The following is a 25,292-nucleotide window of genomic DNA, read 5'->3' as shown; positions in this document are numbered from 1 at the left end:
GAAGAGAGAGAGGGGGCCAAGAGAAGAACAGCTAATAATTTTGCGTGTGAGCAGGTTCTCCGTTAGTGTTCCCCACTCTTTGCACATATGAGCTCCTTTAACCCTCACGGTAACCTCTGAGGTCACTTCTGTTATCATGAAGCCCAAGTGACCTGTGAGGTGAGTGACATACTGTGAGTCTCAAGAACTTGTCCAAGTCACACAACTGGCATGTGGCAGAGAAGGGTTGGACCCAGGTAATCTAGCTCCAGAGTCTGTCCTTTTGATCATCGAGGATTAAAAGCTGTGCTATGCATTGTTCCTACCCCCACGGAGAGAAGAAACCTAACCGTTGTGGAACATTCACTGACACAATTTGTCATTTTGTAGGAATCATGTGACCAGGATTTGAGTAATTCCCTCAAATTAGGAGTTTGTACAGAATACGTGAAATGCCAATAGATTGACAATTTTTTCCAAAATATAAAATAATGAACATTCTATTATTTATGATGCCACCTCTGAAATAATTCTGAGATAAATGAAGACTACCCTTTAATCCATGCACCCTTCTCATACAGCTCATCCTGAGCAGCCCACGGGGGAATATGAATATCGTCTTGCATCTGTGCCATATGTATTCCCTCATTTGTTCAATAGTTTCCAAGGTTGTGGCAACATACTCATCCCCATCATCCCCTCCTCTAAGGACCCTGATTCTACTTCTCAATTCAAGGAGGCCGTTGGAAGAAAGGAAGGAGAGTCACAGGAAAGGGGGACATAGAGTCAGTCTGTCAGCCTTTCTCTTTCTGCCTCTGACACTCGTCAGCTCCTTTGATGGCTTCTGTCCCTGTAATTCCTGACCTTCGCATTCCCTCCGTGTGGGCCGCAGTTGGTTTCTTGAACCCATAAAGGAACTCACTAGTTACCTAAACTTTTAGTAGAAGCTAAGGTGGAGAGCAAGACCTGAGAGAAACACAATCTGTGAACGTAAGCCCTTTTCAGACAGGAGTGCACAGACAAGCTTGTCAACACACCTCTGCTACCTTCCCTACATGGTTGTCGCATCCAGGACTCAGAAGAGCCTCACAGAGCAGCAATGTGGTGTCCACAGTGAGACACCTGTGCTAAGAGGAAAACTCTCTGGCAGCTTTTTATGCGTCAGAGTAAAGGGTGACTAACAGGGAAAGAGACACCTGATTTATACTCTATTCAAAGGGTAGAATACAATGCAGCCATTGAAAACAGTGTTCTGTGGATTTGCTACTAAAATTTTAAAATATTCACAATGCAATATAAAGAAAAATTTACAAATATAGAATAACCTCTTAAAAATATAAATGTCTACATTGATAGAAGAATTTTAAAAAGGGGGAAGGAAATTCTCCAAAATTTTAAGAATGGTTATTCCTGAAAGAATACATGGTTTTATTTCTTCTTATGTGTTTTGATGAACTTTACATTTTTTTTCTATATGAGCTACTATGGTTTTACCGTAAAAAATATTTAACAAAACAATTTTGTCTTGTTTGGTAATAACAGTAATAAAAAGACTTCATAACATCATTGAAGACTCATGATGTACCAAGTACTAATATCTGAGTGTTTTGTGCATTACACTCATATAATGTGATAATGTAAGACTCAAAATACCTCTAAAAAATATGTATGTAGGCAAGGTACACATCTGGAAACTGAGGCACAAGAAGCTTAAATAACTCAGCCAGTGTCAGATAGGGTTGAGTGGTATACGGGGGGTGTTTAATTATCTTTGGTCATTAAAAATAATATTCACATAGATTATTTAAAAACCTGCAATATTGCTCATAATAATAACTTAACCAAAGGAAGGAAATATAAAGCCAAATATGCAAACCCCACCAAAAAATGTATCTATACATATATATACACACATATACATAACTAGGCAATCCTACTTCTATCTCTAAATATATAGAAAAAAATTCAAAGTAAAAGTAAATGATGAATGCCTTCTATTGTCATTTTTTATACCTCATTTTACTCAGATTTTCTTTAATGAACGCTTGTGACTTATCTGTGTTCTCGTATTTACCAGCTGTGTGTCTTTGAATGAGTGACTTTTCTTTGTCACTGTCCTCATTTATCAAATGGAGATTATCATAACAGCTACCTCACAGGACTGTATGAAGGATTAAATAAAATAAGAAAACATTTAGAATAATGCCTTGACAAATAGCAAGTTCTTAATGCATATTAGATGCTATATTAATTTTAAAGCTTATCCTTAACACGTTAAACCTTGCATTCCTTTGAAAACATTCCTGCATGTGGCATAATGCTCGGGAGACAGTCCCAAGGTCCAGGTGAGTAGAAACTGATTCCCACAGGTTCTCTGTCTCATATATCCGCCAGCATTCACGATCTAGTCCCTTCTTTGGAGGCACCCAGATTATGAATGAAATTTGAATTTTCTGAGTCACTCTGCCTGGTAACATCTCGATTAATTTTAAAAAACACAAACATACTCCAATACTAGTGCATACAGCATATTAAATAATGTCCATGAGACATTTCAGTGTCTGATTTTTGTTTTGTTGTGTTACAGAACACAACAAAAATTGCGGAATCCTGTACATTTCCTCAAATGAAAATGTTGTCCACGAACGAGGCGTCAGTGAGGACAGATACGAAGCCAGGAGACGGCAGGGCGATCCGTCGGCGAGCCTCAGGATCCACCACGTCGAGGAGGCGGACGCGGGGCTGTATTTCTGCGCCTGCTGCGACACACGGCAGGGACGTGCGCCTCTGTCGCTGAACAAAAACCGTCCCACGTCGTCACACCTGTGCAAACACACACACCTCCCCCTTTCTCGCTCCCAGAGGGACCTGCCTACTGTCACAGAGGGCTTTTCTCCTGCGCATGCGCCCAGAGAAAGGTCTGACCTCAGAGCCCATGGACTCAGTCTGTGGTGCTGCTTTCAGTTTGGTCAGTTTATTGTGTAGCCTCACCTCCCCGGGGCCTGGGCTGGCTTTTCTAAGTGTCCCAAATCGTCCCTGCCTCGCCATCTATGGGAAGCCTACTGGGAAGGAGGCCATAATCCAGTGCTGAGAATGATTTGTTCGCTTTCAAGGAGGGGAGGGAGGGAGGGAAGGTCGAGAATGGTCCAACGAAGGAAGGGAGGGAGGAAGGGAGGAAGATATGAGGCCTTTTGAGTAACATGTACCTGGGGTTCAAGTTCCTGCTCAGCCACTCAGTGGTAGCATGATTTAGGAAAGTTACTAGATGGTTTTCATTCTGTTTTCCTAGTTTTAACTGGCCATGGTGTTGACCTCATAGGGTTGCTGAGGTTTCGTGTATGAGTTTGAGCATAGTGTTCAATGAATCACAGTGTCCTTTCCTGTTGTAACTCAGCCACCTCACCGAGCCAGCTCAGCTAGAAGAAGAACTCAGGACGTCTTTAAAAATCACATCTTACATTGTCCTCCAAGCAAAAGTAAAGCGTAGCTTTAATTCTGACAAACTAAGAATTGTGAAAAGGAAAAGAGTAGTGGATAACAATCTGTAGTATCTAAAGCAATAACTACAGTGGTTGTTAATATTTACCAAACTTTGTGAACTTTCTGAAAACTACTGATCTATAAAATGTATATACTTCTGCCTAAGGTTGTGGGATTATTATCTCATTTGTTACTATACACAACAATGATACTTTCCTTCCAGTTCTCATGACAGCCATACAAAGCTCCCACACTCTCAAAAAATAGAGTAAAAAATCCATAACTCAGGAAGTGAAAAAAAGCTCAAGAATAGGAGTACTTGAAGCAATAGTTGAAGGAAAAGTAGGAGGGAATTTCTCCCAAGGAGAAGGTAACGTTGAATTATTATAACAGATGTTTTGATGGGGTCTCCCAGGATCTGAGAGTTTCTTTTTTTTTTTTTTTTAATTTTATTTTTTTCCTTATTCTCCCCAAAGCCGCCCGGTACATAGTTGTATATTCTTCATTGTGGGTCCTTCTGGTTGCGGCATGTGGGACGCTGCCTCAGCATGGTTTGATGAGCAGTGCCATCTCCATGCCCAGGATTTGAACCAACGAAACACTGGGCTGCCTGCAGCGGAGTGAGCGAACTTAAGCACTCGGCCACGGGGCCAGCCCCAGGATCTGAGAGTTTCTTAATACCAGGAAAGTGATAAAATAGCTGCCACAGATCTTACTGAGAAGGACTCATTGGTTGTAGAGGAAACCTTCCTTCCCCATCCCTGACTCCACAGAACAAGGGCCGCCACTGCATCCTTGGTCCTGATTCACGCCTGATTCACAGAGTGTCCATTCTGACCAGTCACTGGCAATGCCAACCTCATGGATTTTTCTTGTGTCTTTGGCTTGAGTTTGTAAGTTGACTTTTCTCCTTTCTTATCTGTTCATTGGTTTTGTGTCCAGAGACAAGCTCTTCAAGTGCCTGACTTCCTTCCCTTGCTTTTCAGAGGAGACACTGAAATTAGAATATCTCAGGATCAACTCTCCTCTACCCTGAGACCAGATAAAACAGGGCACCTAAGTTGCAAGCTCTCTGGGGTTCCCCTAGAGAATGCCATTGAACATTGGTACCAAGAAAAAGAAGGGGAGCCCCTGAAATTAGTCCTTTATGGCTTAACCAAGAATTGAAAGCAAGACAAGCCTAATTCCCAATGGGAGACAGATAAGACAGATAATGGAATCTTTTACCTGATCATCAATAATGTTGCCAAGTCCGATGAAGCCAGCTGCTGCTGTGCCTGCTGAGATCTCACAAGGTCACCGAGTCAGAAGGGACCTGTAAGAAAACCTTGTCTGTTACTAACCCTCAACTCCTTTCACGCTTGAGCACCACAATAGACTCTTCAACGCTCTTAGTCATAGGATCACACGCTGTTGGGACAGGAAGGGCTCTTAGAGCATATTTAGCCCAATGCCCCCACTTCGAATGAGGAAGCTGGGGCCTAGAGATGGTGAGTCCGAAGCTAGTTAACCACAGAGGTGGGGCTACACCTGCATTTCAGGTTCTCAGTCCAGAGCCGTTTCCTGCCTCTCTGTGGTCAGTGTTGAACTTCTTTCAGCAAAACTGCATTTCTCTCAAAAGGAAGCTTTGACAACTGTGTCTTGTCTTCACAATGTTATCCTCAGAACATCAATCAGGTCTGATATGTAGACAAAGCATGTGACTGCCACACCGTTGAGAAGGGATAAAGGTGAGCAGGGGAGAGACCCCCAGCTCCATCTACCTCCCTGTTGTTTTCCCACAGCTATTTACTCCCCTTCCTTTCTGTGGCTTCCTGTCCATTCTGAAAACCCCAATAACTGAAATAGTTTCCCTGGCATATACATCAAACATATGGGCATGTGGGAGGTGGAGATCGGTTTCTTCGGAAATATATTTGTAAATTCCTTGCCAGTTACAGAAGGACCTGGCAAACCAAGGCCCAATTCCTGCTCTTCACTCTGATGCTTGGAATCAATTCTAACTGGATGGTCACACACTTGGTTCCAAGTTTGGTAGCCCTGACCCACTTTCTGCTTTGCTAGAGTCACTCAGGACTTTTTCATGTCCAAGATCTTACCAGGCACACCTTGAAAATACCAATAACGGTAATAACAACAGAATCTATACCATCACATTACAGCTAAATGTTTTGGATGTCAGCTATCTGTTTTCTTGGGTGTCTAACAAGTGACCCAAACAAAATTATGGATTCCAGTCCTTCTTCCTCACACCACTCCCCACAATTTGTGTTACCTTTCTCCTGAAACTTCCCTAACTCAGTAAAGGGCAAAGGTGTGTTGCGTCATCCAACACAGTGGCAAGAATGTTTGTCAAGCTGATGGTGTTTCCTTGACCTTCCACATCTTTTCCTTCCTCTGGTACAAAGAGAAAGAGATGAGTAAATCCAACTATTTTTAAGGCATTTCCCGTGATATGAGATCTGAGAGGAGGAGACAGGAGACCCTGGGAACTGTGGTTTCATCTGCCAGAAAGTGAACCACGAACCAGACCAAACCCCATGGGGCTCCACCTGAGTCTAGAATTGGCTGTCAAGACAGAGTCCCCAACCAAAACTCTCGGGTCCCACACAGAGAACTTCCACTCCTCTCTCCAACTTAATGAAATTTTAGAAATTCTTTATTTTCCAGCTTACATGTGCAGAGCAATCAGCAAGCCCACGACAGAAATAACCACTTAATCAAAATTATAATTATAATTCTGAACTGCACACCCCAAATGTTTTCATGGACACTTTAATCTCCTGGTGTAACTCAAGGACAAGTGGAAAGAAGCTAAATTGTGAGAGTTAGCTGGATATTTGGATTAAACTAGACCAGTCCTCACAGATTCTTTTGCTAGGTACTTGCACTGACTGCTCATTGCTTTTTAGAATATGCAAATTGACCATTTCACCTATTTTCATTTAACTTTACATTTCCTGTGATTCTCAGAAAGCAACGTCCAGTATCTTGTACTTGACCATTTGAGATAGAGATCCTCTATATTACACAGATCTGGAGGAGAACTAGAAACTATGCCCCTGCCACGCACATCTTTACCACACCCAAGACGTGTGAAGTAGTTGAAAGAACAAGGTTTGGAATCCCATGAACTTGAACTCAAATCCCAGCTCGCTTTGAACTCCTCTACTCTCAGTTTCCTTCTCTGCCTTTTAATAGTAATAACCATTGTATAGGTAAAGCTGAACAGAGATAAATGTGTGGATGGTGCCTAATTCATAGCAGACCCCATCTTTATGCATTTCTTTCCCTTTCACCACCAGAAAACACAGAGCCCCCACTTGTGGTCTTGGAGCAGGGAGAAAGAAGTGGGAAGGAGATTTGGAGCTAAATGACACCTGGTCTCTCTCAAATCTTGCCCTGAACTTTTATAAACACACAAAGTCAGACTTTCCAATGGTCCATTGTATTGTATAGAAATATATCTGATATCATCTAAGCAATGGGTGAAATCAACATTATGTCAGACTGTCAAAGCTAGTGGCTCACAGATAGTGTGTAATTTTATCTCTCATACATGTCAGATAATACATACATTTTTTTGCTTTAAGACAGCCGTGGCCATCTTTCATGTCAGAAGTCTCTGTAACTTACTCATGGACCAGGTTTAATTAAAAGTCACCACATTTCTAGAAGATGTGGTATTCTAAAAGATACTGCTAAGACTGTTGATAAGGGTGCACTGCCTGTGTTTTCTTCTAGGAGTTTTATGGTTTTGGGACTTACATTTGAGTCTTTAATTCATTTTGAGTTAATTTTTGTCTATGGTACAAGATAATGGCCTACTTTCATTCCTTTGCATGTGGCTGTCCACAGTTTTCTCAACACCATTTATTGAAGAGACATTCCTTTCTCCATTGTTTGTTCTTGTCTCCTTTGTCAAAGATTAGCTGTCCAGAGATGTGTGGTTTTATTCCTCTGCTCTGGATTCTGTTCCATTGATCTGTGAGTCTGTTTTTCAGCCAGTACCGTGCTGTTTTGGTTATCATAGCTTTGTAGTATATTTTGAAATCAGGGATTGTGATACCTCCAGCTTTGTTCTTTTTTCTCAGGATTGCTTTGGCTCTTCAGGGTCTTTGTTGTTTCATTTAAATTTTAGGATTCTTTCTTCCATTTCCATGAAAAATGTCATTGGGATTTTGGTAGGGAGAGCATCAAACCTGTGGGTTGCTTTAGGTAGTATGAACATTTTAATTGTCTTAATTCTTCCAGTGCATGATTGCAGAATATCTTTCCATTTCTTTGTGCCTTCTTTGATTTTTTTCAACAATGTCTTACAGTTTTCAGCATGCAGACCTTTCACCTCCTTGGTTAAGTTTATTCCTAGGTATTTTATTCTTTTGTTGTGGTTGTAAATTAAATCGTATTATTTTTTTTTCTGAGGAAGGTTCACCCTGAGCTAACATCTGTTGCCAATCTTCCTCTATTTTTTTGGACGTGGGTCGCTGCCACAGCATGGCCACTGATGAGTAGTGTAGGTCTGTGCCAGGCACTCAACCTGGGCCACCGAAGTGCAGCACACCAAACTTAAGCACTAGGCCACCAGGCTGGCCCCAATTAAACTGTATTCTGGATTTCTCTTTCTACTAGTTCATTTTTAGTGTATAAAAACACAACTGACTTTTGTATGTTGATTTTGTACTCTACAGCTTTACTGTTTGCATTTATTATTTCTAATAGTTTTTTGGTGTATTCTTTCAGTTTCTTTCAATACAAAATCATGTCATCCACAAATAGTGACAGTTTTACTTCTTCCTTTCCTATTTGGATACCATTTATTTCCTTTTCTTGACTAATTGCTCCCGCTAGGATTTCCAATACTATGTAGAATAAGAGTGGCAAAAGTGGGCTTCCTTCTCTTGTTCATGTTCTTCGGGGATGGCTTTCAGTTTTTCACCATGGTGTATGATGTTACCTGTGGGTCTGTCTTATGCGGTCTTTATTGTGTTGACGTATTTTCCTACTACACTCATTTTATTGAGAGGTTTCATCATAAATGGATGCTGAATCTTGTCAAATGCTTTCTCTGCATCTACGGATATGATCATGTAATTTTAATTCTTCATTTTGTTAATGTGGTGTATCATGTTGATTGATTTGCAAATGTTGAACCATCCTTGCATCCCTGGAAGAAATCCCTCCTGCTCACAGTGTGCAATCCTTTTAATGTATTCTTGTATCCAATTTGGCAATATTTTGTTGAGAATTTTTGCATCTGTGTTCATCAGCTATATTGGCCTGTGATTTTCCTTTTTGTGTGTTGTTGTCTGGTTTTGGTATCAGGGTAATGTTGAGCTCGTAAAATGCCTTAGGAAGTATCTACTTCTCTTCAATCTTAAGGAAAAGTTTGAGAAGGATGGGTATTAAGTCTTCTTTGAATGTTTGGTAGAATTCACCCAAGAAGTCATCTGGTCTTGGACTTTTGTATTTTCACAGGTTTTTTATTACAGTTTTAATCTCCATGCAAGTGATTGGTCTATTCAGATTCTCTGTTTGTTTTTGAATCAGTTTTGGAAAGTTGTGTGAGTCTAAGAGTTTATCCACTTCTTCTAGGTTATCCAGTTTGTTGGCATATGGTTTTTTATAATATTCTCTTATAATCCTTTTTATTACTCCAGTATCTGTTGTAATTTCTCCTTTTTCATCTCTGATTTTATGTATTTGAGCCATCTTTCTTTTTTTCTTACTGAGTCTAGTAAAGGTTTGTCAATTTTGTTTATCTTTTCAAAGAACCAGTTCTTAGTTTCATTGATCCTTTCTATTGTCTTTTTAGTCTCTACTTTCCATCCTGATTTTCATTATTTCCTTCCTTCTACTGATTTTGGACTTCATTTGTTCTTCTTTTTCTAGTTCCTTTAGGTGTATTGTTAGATTATTTATTTGAGATTTTTCCCGTTTCTTGAGGTAGGCCTGTACTGCTATAAACTTTCTCTTAGTATTGCTTTTGCTTCATCCCATAGATTTTGGTATTTTGTGTTTCATTATAATTTGTCTTTAGTGTTTTTTATTTCTCCTTTGATTTATTCGTTGATTCAATAGCTATTCAGTAACATGTTGTTTAGTTTCCACATATTTGTGACTTTTCCAGCTTTCTTATTGTAGCTGATTTCTAGTTCCAGGCCATTGTGGTCAGAAAACACGCTTGATATGATTTCAAATTTTAGTTTAAAGAAGCAATCTCTTATTTCATAGAAGACAGAATTCTATAAATTTCTTTTTTTATTCCAGGAAAATTAATGTCATCACAGAAATCATTTTCTCATTTAGCATTGCCAGGTAAAGAATCATATTGCCAAATGGTAAAAGTGGCTTTATTAAAATTGGAGAACTTTGTTCACATTTCTCAAGTCTATTTATATTGGCATATTTCCATTTCAGTTACTGAAGAATTTCTTCCTTTCTGAAATACATTCCCAAATTGCTAACGAAGCAGCCCTGGTGTTTGTGAGAACAAAAGGGCCATTCCTTTGATGCAATCTCTGAGAAGATTCAACACAATTGAACACCTGGAAATTTTAAAAAAAAATATCTTATTCTCTGCATGATTTTACTAGTAATTTATAAAAGTAGTTGGTTGATATATTGGGGCTGAACTCTTCTTTATTTGCTCTTATTCTGTCCTTTTTCCAAGAATGCTTTTCACTTAGTGCCTTGGTGTTGAAAACAGACATTTGGGTCAATTTATCTGAGGAAAACTTATAAAATGGCAGATACCACAAAATTTATATTCAAAGACTTCAAAAGGAACCCAGAAGATAAAATTGCCAGTCCACAGTCTTTTCACTGATAGCTATATCATGAAGCTTACAAGAAGGCTGAGTTTTTGTAGAAGCTGTAATCAGTGTGAGGGAACATATTGGATCAAGAAATTTGGAGAAGGGACCAAGCTCATAGTAACTCCCTCTGGTAAGTAGCTTTTTTCTATTTTTACTCTAGTAATGAAAAAGTGATAGATGCCTTTTAGAAAAAATAATTTAGGATCACCATTATCTGACTGCCACATACTTGTCCTTAGCATATGAAAAGCAATTTTGTAGCTACTGGTCACTGTATATGAAAACAAAACTACTTTGTAAATAGTTTGTTCACTTCTCTGCTAATAAGCACATTGAAATTCTGCTTTTAGAATACACACGCAAAAAAGGATAGACTCAGGCTAGAAGTTAAGATATTTTCAGGGCCCTGTCTGTAAAACACTGGTAAAAGTTACTGGTTAAAGATGCTTTTCGTGCCGAATGTCTTTTAAATGAGATATACTTTTATTAATTACTACTTCTCTATATTTTGAGATAAAATAGAGTGCTCCTTTCTCCCAATACATGCAAAACCTATGTTATGGGTTGTTATCTCATCCTCAACAACAATGCAAAAAATTAATTCTTAAAGTAAATGACTATAGAATGTTGATAAATCTCACTTCTTATTACTCTAGCTTCCTAGAGGTAGGCTGAGATCAGTGAAAATTTATGCTATCACAAGTCTTGTTAAATTGCCTACAGATGGGCCAGTTTAAGAGAATTTGTAAGCTCAATAAGCCATTTCAGTTCCAAAGTCCATGAAAAGGGTCTGCATGGTTTTACATCCTAACTTGCTCAGCAAACACTCACTGAAGACAGTTTCTATGCTAGATGCTGGGGATAAAAGAGTGAATAAGTCCCAACATTCTAAAAGCTTCTAGTCTAGTGGATAAGTGTTCTAACCCCATCCAGGTCCTTGGAGGCAGTTCTCTGCCTGACATGACAAGGGGGACATTAACAAGAAGTTAACAAGTTGTACCAACTGTGAGTCCCTAAGGGGTGGAGACATTAGGTCCATTTGATAGTTCCATATTGAAAGATTTGTAATAAAATTTAGATATTTTGTTTGATTCCAATAATAACCATTGGGAAAAATTAACAAAAATTGCTAAACCTGTCATTTGGTCAGAGGATAATTAACGTCAAGTTTCAAATTATTTACCTGGGTGACCGTATTCAAGAATATCATAAGCTGGGTTTGTTTTTTTCTGTCAGTCCAGTAAATTTGTTCACTCCTCATTAGCCTTAAAGAGGAAATTTGGCCTGACTGAGGGAGAATGTCTCACAAGGATGTGCCCAGCCTGTTAGATCCACCAAAACAAAAGTTTTCAAGGAGTTTTCATGGTCAATAAAGCACTGAAAAAACGAAAGAAATTACATATTTTGGTTTCCTTAGCCGTTGTGATCATAGGAACAATGAATTCATAAATGGAAAAGCAACTTTCTGGTCGTTTTTTTCCAGCTGACTTCATATTCAATGTAAATTGTAGCAATGAAATTGAATAATGGTGACACAGATATAATTCACGCAGGTCCTGAAAAATGTATTTTAGGAGAAAGTGATGCAGGGAAAAATATGGACTTTGATTCTGGGTCTGTCACTTTCTGTATAGTCAACCTTTAGCAAATAAATTTTGATTCACTAATTATTACTCTACTAAAATTATAAAAGTAATACTGGTCCAGTGTGAAAAATATTGGAAAATACAAAAAATAAAGAAAAAAATTAAAGTTTATAGTGACACATAGCACTGTTAACATTTTGATGTATTTCCATCCATTCATTCTATCTATGCAACAACAATCTCAAGTGGATGTTGCATTAAACAAAATTAAATATGGAAATTACCATCATGGTCAGTGATAAAAATGTGAATTCTCCAGAAAACAAATTAACAACATTAGAATTCTTAGGAAATCAGGAGTACAGATGAATGTTCTAATTACCATCTGGACTACAGGTTACTTTAGAACAAATGGTTGGTATTTGGAAAAAACTCTGTTTCTAAGACTAATTGCTACTTGCTTGTAAAAATGATTAGAATATAATAAGTATTATCTCAAATATTATTAGCCTGAATTTAAGGTGATCTCTCATTTTCCAGTAGAAGTATTTCGTAGTAAAAAAGGAGGAGATTTTGCAACTTCAATGTATTAATTTATAGCGATAATACATAAAAGTCAAATATCCACATATAATATTTAACTTTTAACTGGATTGTAGCTAGAGTTAAAAATTGTATAATACAAATATCAGTAGAGAAATACTGCTCTTTTTGCCCTCATATTTCATTAAATAGTTTGTTCAAACTCTTCACATGCGTCTGCAATATCTACCTTAGAGCAACTTTCTAGGCCATCTCAGGGCTGAGTGTCTATTTTGGGGCCTCCATAGAAAGGTGTCACTGGACGTTTTATTAAAAGTGACAATTACCCATTTATAAAATAAAAGGAAAGTATTTTTTCACTTATTCTGTTACTTATTGTATAAATGTGCCACAAAAGCATAAACTGTGGAGCTTTAGTCCCAAGTAATATTTTCCAAATCCATGTTCAATTTCATTATTTTTTTCACCAGTGCTAGCTCCAAAACTAGCATTAATTGAGTTCATTTCAGATGGAGATCTTGTCCACGTAGTGTTTTTTTGATCACAGCAGAGTGTTACAAAAGCGTCTTTTAATATGAGAAGTTACAGAAGGACTGAAATATAAGATGACTCCTGTTTTCTGAAGGACAGTTTTGGGAAAGAAAGCCTCACCTTATGTTCTGGCACTTTCTGTCTGTTTGAATTTTGCCTGTTTTGTGTCTATATCACAGAGCTAGGATTTGCAAACATATTCTCCCAGCTCTCATGTCACATTTGAGTTGGACCTCACTAATCTATCAGCCACTGGGGCAGAAAAAGAAGCAAGCTATAATGCACAAACTATTTGTCATTTATTACAAATGCTTATTTCCAAAATCTATTTGAGATGACCTAAAATCAAATACACAAGTACAGGTATGCCTCATTTTATTGCGCTCTGCTTTATTGCACTTCGCAGACATTGCAAATTGAATGTTTGCAGTAACTCTGCATTGAGCAAGTCTACAGCTGCCATTTTTCCAACAGCATTTGATCACTTCATGTCTCTGTGTCCCATTTTGGTAATTCTCACAATATTTCAAACTTTTTCATTATTATTATATGTGTTGTGGTGGTCTGTGATCAGTGATCTTTGATGTTACTATTGTAATTGTTTTGGGGCTTCATGAACCTGGCCCATAAAAGACGTGAACTTAATCAATAAATTTTGTGTGTGTTCCGACTGCTCTGGGCCGACTGTTCCCCCATCTCTCTCCCTCTCCTTGGGCCTCCCCATTCCCTGAGACACAACAACGTTGAAATCAGGCCAGTTAATAACCCTACAATGGTCTCTAAGTGTTCGAGTGAAAGGAAGAGGTGCATGTCTCTCACTTGAAATGAAGAGCTTGAAATGAGTAAACTTAGTGAGGAAGACATGTCCAAAGCCACAGCAGGCTGAAAGCCAGGCCTCTTGTGCTAAATTAGCCAAGTTGTGACTGCAAAGGAAAAGTTCTTGAAGGAAGTTAAAAGTGCCACTTCAGCGAGGACATGAAAGATAAGAAAGCAAAACATCTTATTGCTGAAATGGAGGAAGTTTTAGTGTCTGGGTAGCAGATCAAACAGCCACAAACATTCCTTTAAGCCAAAGCCTAATCCAGAGCAAGGCCCTAACTCTCTTCAATTCTATGAAAGAAGAGAGAGCTGACAAAGCTGAAGGAGAAAAGTCTGAAGCTAGCAGAGGTTGGTTCATGAAGTTTAAGGAAAGAAGCCATCTCCATAACATAAAAGTGCAGGGGAAGCAGCAAGTGCAGATGCAGAAGCTACAGCCAGTTCTCCAGAAGATCTAGCTAAGATAATCCATGAAGGTGGCTACGCTAAACAAAAGATTTTCAATGTAGATGAAATAGCCTTATATAGGAAAATGATGCCATCTAGGATTTTCATAGCTAGACAGGAGAAGTCATTGCCTAGCTTCAAAGTTTCAAAGGACAGCCTGACTCTTGATAGGGACCAATGCACCTGGTGACTTTACATTGAAACCAATGCTTTACCATTCTGAAAATCCTGGGGCCCTTAAGAACTATGCTAAATCTATTCTCTTGTACTCTATAAATGGAATAACAAAGCCTCGACGACAGCACATCTATTTACAGCACGGTTTACTAAATATTGTAAGCCCATTGTTGAGACCTACAGCTCAGAAAAAAGATTCCTTTCAGCACATTACTGCTCATTGACAATTCCCCTGGTCACCCAAGAGCTCTGATGTTGACGTAGGAGATTCATGTTGTTTTCATGCCTGCTAACACAACGTCCGTTCTGCAGACCATGGATCAAGGAGTAATTTTTGCTTTGAAATCTTATTTAAAATTTCATAACACTATAGTTGCCATAGATAGTAATTCCTCTAATGGATCTAGGCAATGTAAATTGAAAACCTTCTAGAAAGGATTCACCCTTCTAAGTGTCGTTAAGAACATTTGTGATTCATTGACAGAGGTCAAAATATCAACATTAATGAGAGTTTGGAAGAGGTTGATTCCAACCCTCATGGTTGACTTTGAGGGGTTCAAGACTTCAGTGGAGGAAGTAACTGCAGATGTGGTGGAAACTTCAAGAGAACTAGAATTAGAAACGGAGCCTGAAGATGTGACTGAATTGCTGCCATCTCATAATAAAACTTCAATGGAGTTGCTTTTTATGGATGAGCAGAGAAAGTAATTTCTTCAGGTGGAATCTACTCCTGGTGAAGATACTGCAAAGACTGTTGAAATGACGATGAGGATTTAGAATATGACATAAACTTAGTTGCTGAAGCTGCGGCAGGGTTTGCGAGGACTGACTCCAATCTTGAAAGAAGTTTTACTGTGGGTAAAATGCTATCAAACAGCACTGTATGCTACAGAGAAATTTTTTGTGAAAGGAAGAGTCAATCAATGCAGCAAACTTCGTGGCTGTCTTATTTTAAGGAATTGACAAAGCCACTCCAGCCTTTAGCAACTACCTCCCTGATCAGTCAGCAACCATCGACATCGAGGCAAGACCCTCCACCAGCAAAAAGGTTATGTCTTCAGCAGAAAGCTCAGATGATGATTAGCATTATTTGGCAATAAAGTATTTTTTAATTAATGTAGGTATATATTGTTTTTTTAGACGTAATGCTATTGCACATTTAATAAACCACAGCATATTGTAAACATAACTTTTTTATATGCCCTGGGAAAGCAAAAGAATTGTGTGACTTGCTTTATTGCAATATTTGCTTTATTGCAGTGGTCTGGGACTGAGGCCATAACATCTCCAAGGTGTGCTTGTACAGTTAGACCATGAAATAAAAATAGAAGATCAAAACCACGAAGGAAAGCAGAAGAAAAAAAGGGCCTGTGATTATCTAGCAAGAAGCACAGGGTCAAATTTTATGCTCAAAGGTAGCAGAAAATTGAAGTGGAATTCATACATTTCATTAACTGATGAAACTCATCAAGTTTTCAAATAGGACATGTTTTTCCCACTGTAAAATCAGAAAAGGACTTCAATGCGTGAGTCCTTTAGGAGGAAAGTGAAGTAATAGAGTGGACATTGCCTTCAACATCCAGTTAATAAAATGGGAGAAATGGTCTTTCAGCAAACCCGTTTTATCCCACCACTGCATCAATGATACGGGCATTGTAACATTGAGCGTCGTCCACAGATGGTGACCCTCAGCAGATGCAGTCAGGCAGGTAACATTTAGTGTCTAATGTGACAATAGGAGGATTTGAGGACAGCCCTCCTGCCATCTCTCTAGTCATTCTGCTTTGAAGGCCCACTGCCAGGAGTTTCAAGCTGAACTCTCTCCATAAGCTGGAAAGATGTCAGTTTGAGGCTGAAATTTCTGGTGAAACTTGGAATGCAAATAGGTTGTGCTGTTGATTAGGGAAAAGAGCCATTTGTTTTGGACAACACTGTGAAGCAGTTCCATAGACTGACTGCATATTATTAGGCTTTAGCCAACATTCCGTTTGATTTTCTTACACTGGGAATGCAGCAGATAAGACAAGACGATGATTGCCTATTAACTGTGTGAGTGAAAGGCACGTTTCCTCTGGTGATGGCTTTGAGAAATCCAGACTTATTAGAGCAAAGTGGAATGCAAATGAAGGAACAAGTCTTCCCGCTTAATTGCTACGATCTAATTGCAACCCCAAAACACTGAATCCCTATTAGTAAGGGCAAGGTTTGGTCCCATGAGATTAAAATGTCATGTTGGGGCACCAAATCGTCATAAATAAAGTGTTAATAATAATGATAATGATAATAATGACCATAGGAAAATATGAACAATTATAATCTCTATTTCTATAGCATTTTTAATCAAATACATTTCAGATCTTGTTTCATCTTGGTCTCCCTTGAGCTCTGGCAGGGATGTTGGATTGATTTACACTAAAATCACTGTTTTCAAACAAATAAAGCACCAAAGCCTTTCATTTACTTGATTTCTCAGCCACAGAATTTGTGAGCAAAATGCACCAGGACCAGAATCTTGGTCTCTTGAGTCTCAGGCCACATAGTTCCCTAGAATCTGAAGAACTCAAAGAAGCTAATTAGTCTAAAGTTTTTGATATGGATTGATCGCTGTGGAATTATTGTACAAAAGTCCTCGGTGATGGAAGAAAACTTGTCATCACAGGTAGGTATCAGAAGAACGAAATTTCTCAAGGTAGTAGAGGGAGAGCAAGAAGGAATTAAATTGCAATAATAAAGAAAGTTTAGGAAAAACAGGAATGTGATTGGGATTAGATGTAGAAATCTTAGAAGTGATTTTAAAACAAATGTATGTAGTCTAGGACAGCATAGACAACACTGTGCAAATATTGGAATACGATTTGTCTTCATGTACATGTGGATTTACATAGAGGGTTCAAGTACGACATACATAATTATCATGAGAGTGTTTGGCCCGTGGACAAAGTTTATGATTACAGGTGAGTTTGTGAGTTGACACATTTTCTCTCTAATGGTGAGAGGGTGTTGTCAAAGAGTCCGGGCTTTGGAGTCAGGCTGACCTGGCTCCACCACTTACGTACTGCTTATGTGAACTTAGGTGACTTAGCCTCAGTTTCCTAATTCAGAAAATGGGATAACAGTGTGTATCCAGCAGGGCTTGTATGAAAATCGAATGAAATATCGTGAGCAAAGTACTTGGCGCATTGTCCAACACATAACAGGTGCTGGATACACGTTCCCCCGATTCCAACGTGAAGGGAGAACTGCACCCAGTGTGGAGAGTGTTTGCAGCCAACGACACTGACAGAGCAGCAGCTCCCCAGAGGATCAGCTGTCCTTCCAACTGCTCCAGTGGAAACTCATCTTACTGTCCACTCACACTCAGAGTAGGAATTTGGAGGTGTTTGTTTCCCTTTAGCAGACTTTTCCCTCACTTGGCAAGAAAAATAAGATTAAAATATGTTTGGTTTTAATTTTGTTGTTGTTCTATGTGTTTTAAATCTTAATCCTTTGTTTTAATTGATATTATCTCTAGCACCAACATTTACTGGCACAAAAATTTATAGCCAATAAATTTGGGCTTCATGCCCATGTTTATCAGAAAAAAAAGTTTAATTCATACAGAAAATAGTCAAGGTGTAAAATCACATATAGTAGAAACTTGTCATAAATTTTAAGTATGTATATAAATATGAAATAGCTATAATCATTTACTTGATAAAAGAAAAATTACAAGAAGAAACCAGAAAACACTTAAATCACTATGTAGATTTGAAATATAATGCTTTCAATAAAAAATGTTGATATTTGGTAAATTTCTGTAGAATTCATACTGTTGTATCTTAATAAAATATAGACAACTCACGCAATTGAACTCAAGGCTATTATTTGATCAAGCAGATGATTATATATAAATGAATTAGAGAGGTTTATTTATTGCTTTACCTGGTTTCCATTCTACGCATCATGAAAATGATTTTGACCATAAAAAACACTGTTCATAAGTATTAAAAAGAATATTTAAAGAAAAAACATGTAATATATTTACAATATAGGCAATAACCATATATAATCAAGTACATTTTTTAACACTCAGTTAACTATTACATTAAGAAAGTTATGGAAATTCAAGATTCATTTTATCCTGAAAAGAATGAAATTTAAGAAATCTAACTAAGGAAGAGGAAGAGGCGCTAAGAATAGTGTGTTGAAAAAGAAATTTTTCAATTCATCTCTTGATTTTCAATTTCTTTAGTAAATCAAGTCAGAAATAGTCCTATGAAGAAACAAAAGTTCCTAAAATGAATATTAGATTCTTTAATATATTGACTAGAGACCAAAATTATGTAAATATAATGTATGATTGAAAAATTAATCTCATTTTGTATAACATGCTCTTTAAATTAAAAAGAAAGTATAAGGTTTGAGAAATACATAGTATCTTACTAACATAATCAATAAAGTACCATTTACACTAAAAGGAAGATGTATAAAATTAAAATAAGCACATTATGACCTAATTGTATTTACAGCATGAGTAAAAAACTCAACGTTGTTTGCTTACTGATTTCGTATAAGTATCAGGAGCTGTGCTATATAGGCAGAACTTCTCAAGATTTTTTTTTTCTTTTCTTCTCAAATAAGAAATTTAATTCTTCTTTTCTTGAGAAATTGCCCATTGAATTATTTAACTCCAAACTAGCCCAAAGAGAATACTAGTAAAGCATTTGTGGATCAATTGGAAATCAAATTAATATTTATAATTCCCATCACTAGACTAACAATAAATGCATAATCAACTAACATTCCAGCATCCCAGTGACATGGCTTTGCAAAAAATTCCAAAATAAAGTGTGCTTTTGATGAGCATTTTCTAAAGTGAAACACAATTCTAAGTGCATTTACTTGATAAGATTAACATAATAGAATTTTTTAAAATAATAAGTTTTTAAAATCAGTTTTGGAAATATTGCCATTTTGTTTTGAAATTCAAGGCATTGTAAATAACTTGGAGGTGCAGCATTAATGCTGCGCTACTCAAAAACCGGGAGTAGTCCAGTGTAAATTGAGATATTATATAAAATTAGACATCAAGTAGGAGATCACCATTACCTCAGAACTGGGTGTGGGACCCACATTTGAGCAGAAAGGTGAACTTTACAGATTGTCAACTACACATGGAAATGGATTTCCATTAATAAGCGACTGTGTATTGTTTAGAAAAAATAAAAAACTCCCTCCTGACATTTATTTATATGGCAAATAAGACAAATGTGGTATGTTCCAGAAACAATTGAATAAAGAGTGAGGTTGCACAGAGTTGCAGAATATGAGAATATGTTATTTAGCTACAGACACCATAAATTATAAAATTCACAGGATGGGAAAAGGAAATACTTTAGAAGGGACTAAACGTCCTCACGTCAGAGAAATCATCAGTTACCTGGTCTCCTCCCCAATCCTTGCCATCTACCCACTCACCTTGAAAACATGCTCCACAGGGATAGAACCAAAGAGATTTTAAAAAGTAAAGGTGTTCGTGAATGTTAGGTGCCTTGAAATGGGTCAGGTAAAAGTCATACCCCATCTTAACATGTGGAGAAAGAACAAAGGCCAGGTTTTGATCCAGGCTCTGCCACTTAAAGCTGTGACTCTGGGCAAGTTACATAACCTATGGAACCTCTTTTCCCATTGAAAATAAGAACAATAAATACTTACAAGCTATGATGGAAGAAAGGCCATGGTGAGCACTAATTAAATGGCAGCTTTTCTTCCTTTTACTATGTGCTAGGTGGTCCCATACCACACAGTGTTTATGCTTCTCTAACGAGTCTTTTTAATTGCTATTCCATTTTCCCCCACAGACAGACGCCTTCCTGCAGACATTTCCCCCAAGCCCACCATTTTTCTTCCTTCAGTTGCTGAAATCAACCTCCACAAGGCTGGGACATTTCTTTGTCTTCTTGAGAATTTCTTCCCAGATGTTATAAAGGTATATTGGAAAGAAAACGATGGCAATACAATTCTGGAATCCCAGCAGGGAAATACCATGAAGACTGACAACACATACATGAAATTTAGCTGGCTGACCGTGACTGGAAAGTCAATGGATAAAGAACACAAATGTATTGTCCAACACGAGAAAAATAAAGGAGGGGTTGACCAGGAGATTCTTTTTCCATCAGTGAACAAAGGTACGTGTATATAAATATAATCTCCCAGAACACTTTTTTTCAAAGGAATACCCCACCTTTTCTGCCAAGTATTAATGAAAAACAAACAAATATAAATCTTAAATGTTGTTCTATCTAATGAATGTCCTTCTTGCCATTGGTAAATACAGTTCATCAAACATTTATTGCAGAACTGGCCTGTGGAGGCCCGGAAGGGATGTGTGGATGAGGACACTAGGATGACTTACTGTCCCAAGGAGGATGCACAATTGTAGGAGAGTACATTCCTTTCCTAATCACTCAGGGTCACTCGAGATTCAGGCATGACGTCCCCAAGGAGTGCCTTTGATGCAGATGCTGCACGGATTCAGACAGTGTGGGCCGAGGGCTGAGTGTGTCTTGGTCCTCACAGTGGTCCAGTAACTCTCTAGACTCAGGACTTAAAGTGCTTTGTGTGAACACAACAGACCAAAGGCCCCAGACGACCCAGGAAAAGGAATCAGTTTGTACTTTTCCCTGTGGTTAACAAGCCCTTGTGAAGCCGTGGGGAACAAGCACAGAACAAAATGTTCAAAGACCTTTACTGGGCACCAGTCCGAATTTCTGATGTCAGTCTTTATCTTCTGGGATCCTTTGTTTCCTCGGAGACCAAGTTAGGTTTGAACACTTGCCTTAGCTTTTTCCTGGGGCCGTGATGAAGAGCAATGGAAACAATGTCAGTGAAAACACAACATGGATGTAATTATTTATGTATTTACTGCATTTTTTAATATCCTTTCCTAGAGCTAACTAAAGTAATATTTAAAAAGAAGGCTGAAGGTACTATTTCTACAGCTAAAAAACAGAGGGGAAACGAATATACGAAGCACAAATTTAACATAACCACTGAGCTGAAGTGTCCTATTAGGTTGTGATTTTTCTAGTGACCAGGGAAAAATGAGAAGTACGGTAAGTTCCATGGTGATGACCATCACAGAGAAGTTCCAGTTCATCATGTGTTTTTCTTGGCACCTAATTTCTGAAACAAATGTCTCCATGGGCTTCTCAGGGCAACAAAGCTAATGAGGACATATCTGTTAAGGCCATTCTACAGCCAATTTGTAATGCTGTTTCTTGGAAGTTTTTGTTTGTTGTTTTTTGTTTTTGATAAAAGCTAAGAAGATAAGATGGAAGCACAAATCAAGGAAGTGATTTTCAAGAGCTAACACTAAGCTGGTCCAAGCTTTTGACCAACTCTGATTGAGAAAGAGAACTTAGGATACGTACACAGATTTTATTATGAAAATTGTTACTTTATTGCTTTTTCCACAATCAATCCATGGTAATAAGAGAATTTTATTTATTCAATGGATACTTCACTATAAGGAAAAGAGACTTTTAAGACATGCTAAAGCCAGTTCTTGAAGATATTTTAACATCTAACCATGATTATGCTAACATATTCATTCTTGGAATTTATTCAAAATTTTATATCTCAAACCTGGTTTTAGAGCAACCAAAAAAAGATCTCACTGAGTGCATAAAATTGCATACCAGAACCATATCAATATAGACAAGAACATAAAAAGATAAAAGAAAACGGTGAATTCAACTTTATTTTTCTCCATCCAAAAGTCAATTATTATTATTTTTTTTAGGTGAGGAAGATTGGCCCTGAGCTAACGTCTGTTGCCAATCTTCCCCTTTCTGCATGAGGAAGATTAGCTCTGAGATAACATCTGTGCCACTCTTCCTTTATTTTGTATGTGGGTCACTGCCACAGCATAGCTTGATGAGTGGTGTACGTCTGCCTGCAGGGTCCAAACCTGCAAACCTGGGCTGCTGAAACAGAGTACACGAAATTACCCACTACACTACCAGGCTGGCCCCAACAACAGCCAATTATTTTTTAAAAACATGTATCTATCTTTGTATGTTTGCCTTCTTTCTTTTTTACGTTGTAGACAAGTCTCACCTCAGGTTGTATATATTCAGAGAGGTATAAATGACTTGGCCTAGCTTTCTGTCTTTGGAAAGAATTGCACTGAAATGCTGAGCTCCTGTAATGAAACAGTCAATTGCTAAGAATATTTAACACATCTGGAAAAGAAAATGACTTTTGTGTCCACAATGGTGGAATTATGTTGTATCTCTATAGATTACTTTCTATTTTATGGATTATTTTTGCATGGTCCTTTCCATGCTCCATCTCACTGAATCCTCCACAACCATTCTTTGAACGCTGGCTCCGCCCTCACTGGTATGACTCTCAGCAAGTTAGTTATTCTCCCAACCTTATTCCTCATTTGCAACAAGGAGACCTTCAAACTACAACTCATTCCAGTGTGACTGGAGCATTAAATGAGATAACGCATGTGAAGCATTTAACATAGCGCCTGACACAGTAATAACCACTCAATAGCCATTAGCTTTGATTCATATTCTTGTCACGTCCACAAACCCCACAACTCCAGAAGATCATGTGCATGAGTTGTGGATATTGGGATGTGCATGCTCTAGAAAGATATGCCTGATTCCTTTGCTCTCATGAGAAACTAGCCTAAACCAGACTCCTTCAAACGTGAGATTCTGTTGTGGATGCTAAGATTTGATGAGTAGGTTTTGGTAGCAACTCTTCACGTCAGCAGCGCGTGCTGAAGACTGTAGAGTAGCCACGTTTTCTGTTTATTTTTCCATTCGACAAGTGTTTCTCCAACACCTACCTTTGGCAGGCAGTGTGCTAGGCGCTGTGAATACAGAAGGAAAACGGGATAGCATTGGCTATTACCATCCGGTTGTGATAAAGAATAAACAATGTATTCTTCAGGAAGGTCAGAAACATAATACCTGAATTAGATCTGCTGAATTACATAGAATTAGGTGAACTATTCCTGGAATCGTAGGGCTGATGTTTTTAGTGATGTTCTTTCTGTCAGAGGATTATGTGTGTGTGTGTATAAACACATACTCACATAAACACGTATGCACACTGTTGAATAGTGGACATGAAGAATTGACTAATACTTGCTTCCATTTCTTCTAGTTGTCACCTCAATGGCCAGTGCTGTTGGTTCTACAACGGCTTATCCGACAGAGAAGAGCAGTAAGTCACTGTCTATATTTGTTTCTCTGTTATGTTAGGGCTTTTTCCCTCCTGATCAAATTAACGTTTGTACTTCTCAAGCTTAACATACAAAAGACCGATTATTCCTGGAATTGTGGGGTTCATAATTCTCATATTTTCAGTGGTTCTTTTTCTTATCTGCCAGCAGATTATATATATACATATATATCTTTATATACATGTTCCTATACATATGCACACACTATCAAATATATATACACCTATACGTATACGGACACTATCAAATAATGGGCTTGGACAATTGACTAATGCTGGGTCTCATTTCTCCTAGCTGTCACTGTTGCTGATTCCACAACAGCTTCCCCAACAGAGCGAAGTGGTGAGTTTGCGTATATCCTTGCCTTCATGTCTTGCTTTGGCAGTTTTTTCCATTCCAGTCAAATTACCTTTTGAACTTCCCTGGTTCATAGTAGACAAGACCAATTATTCCTGGAATGGTGGGGCTCACATTTGTAATGACATCTCTCCTGTCTCTCTGCTGGTAGATTATATATATATATGTGTGTATGTGTGTATGTATATACATGGATATACATACACATATACATATGTATCAACTGCCAAATAATAGGCATGAACAGTTGACTAATACTTGCTCTCATTTCTTCTAGAGATCGCTGCTGTTAATTCTACAAAAGCTTGTCTGAAAGATGAGAGCAGTAAGTTTTTGTATATGTTTGCCTTTATGTCATGCTATAGCATTTTTTTTCTCTGGATAAACTTCACTTTTGAACTTCCCTGGTTTAAGCTAGAAAAACCAGAATGGCTGGAAGTTGCAGAGTAGATTGAATGATTTTTTAAATCAATCCCTCATTCCCTGGGAGCATCTTAACACTGTAAATGTTGGTTTGGGGATAAGATGATGGTAATTTAGAGTGTGCAGTGATAGGCTCAGAATTATTCCAACAATGGACTTCATTCATTTGTGTGGCTTTTGTTTCTAATGAATGAGGAATACATGATATCAAGATGCTTCCAGATTTCTTTTAAGTCTTTGGTTCTTTTTTTTTTTTGTGAGGAAGTTTAGCCCTGAGCTAACTACTGCCAATCCTCCTCTTTTTTCTGAGGAAGACTGGCCCTGAGCTAACATCCATGCCCACCTTCCTCTACTTTATATGTGGGATGCCTACCACAGCGTGGCTTGCCAAGCGGTGCCATGTCTGCACCCAGGATCCGAACCGGCGAACCCCGGGCCACCAAGAAGGAGAACGTGCGAACTTAACCGCTGCACCATTGTCTTTGGTTCTTGCTAATAGCTAATAACATGAACTGATACGTACTGAGAGCTTCCTCCACAGAAGTCATTGTGCTGGGTTTTGCTTACATTTTATTAACTCTCATAATACTGCTACGAGGTGTTACAATATTTTTCCCCGTTTATAAATGAGGACAACGAGCTAAAATTAATTAAGTCCCTTGCAGCACGCCACACAGCTGGATCTGGTGTTTCAACCTGGCCATCTGAATCGAGAGTTTATACACTTGCATGGTTCTGTCTTCCTCCTCTAAGATAGTCCTAGAGCAAGAAATCCCAAAACCAAGGCCCTGAGACACGATGGATGCATGGTGGGGGCTGAGTAAGAGCACGGGCTTCACAGTATCCCAGACCGGACTTGAACCCGTTCTTTTAAGGATTAGTTTC

The 25,292-nt window shown here is 38.2% G+C and overlaps 1 protein-coding gene, 1 long non-coding RNA gene and 1 pseudogene across 7 annotated transcripts in view; 2 read left to right on the top strand and 1 right to left on the bottom strand.

The window, feature by feature from the left end:
* LOC139082749 (uncharacterized) overlaps nucleotides 1-4,916 on the bottom strand; it is a 28,359-nt gene extending 23,443 nt beyond the window's left edge. For 3 of the 4 annotated variants that reach the window (XR_011538949.1, XR_011538951.1, XR_011538950.1), the window contains exon 1: nucleotides 4,687-4,906. This is a non-coding gene — a long non-coding RNA (uncharacterized lncRNA). Of the gene's footprint in view, nucleotides 1-4,686 lie in introns of all 4 variants that reach the window. The other variant, XR_011538952.1, reaches the window with a different exon arrangement.
* LOC103545034 (platelet binding protein GspB-like) overlaps nucleotides 1-25,292 on the top strand; it is a 476,815-nt gene that overhangs the window by 449,534 nt on the left and 1,989 nt on the right. The gene's annotated exons all lie outside the window — the stretch shown is intronic.
* Nucleotides 17,013-20,406, top strand: LOC139083013 (T-cell receptor gamma alternate reading frame protein-like; annotated as a pseudogene).

The sequence above is a fragment of the Equus przewalskii genome, chromosome 4, assembly GCF_037783145.1.
Source record: "Equus przewalskii isolate Varuska chromosome 4, EquPr2, whole genome shotgun sequence".
Taxonomy (NCBI): Eukaryota; Metazoa; Chordata; class Mammalia; order Perissodactyla; family Equidae; genus Equus; species Equus przewalskii.
This window is presented reverse-complemented; position numbering and strand designations above follow the sequence as displayed.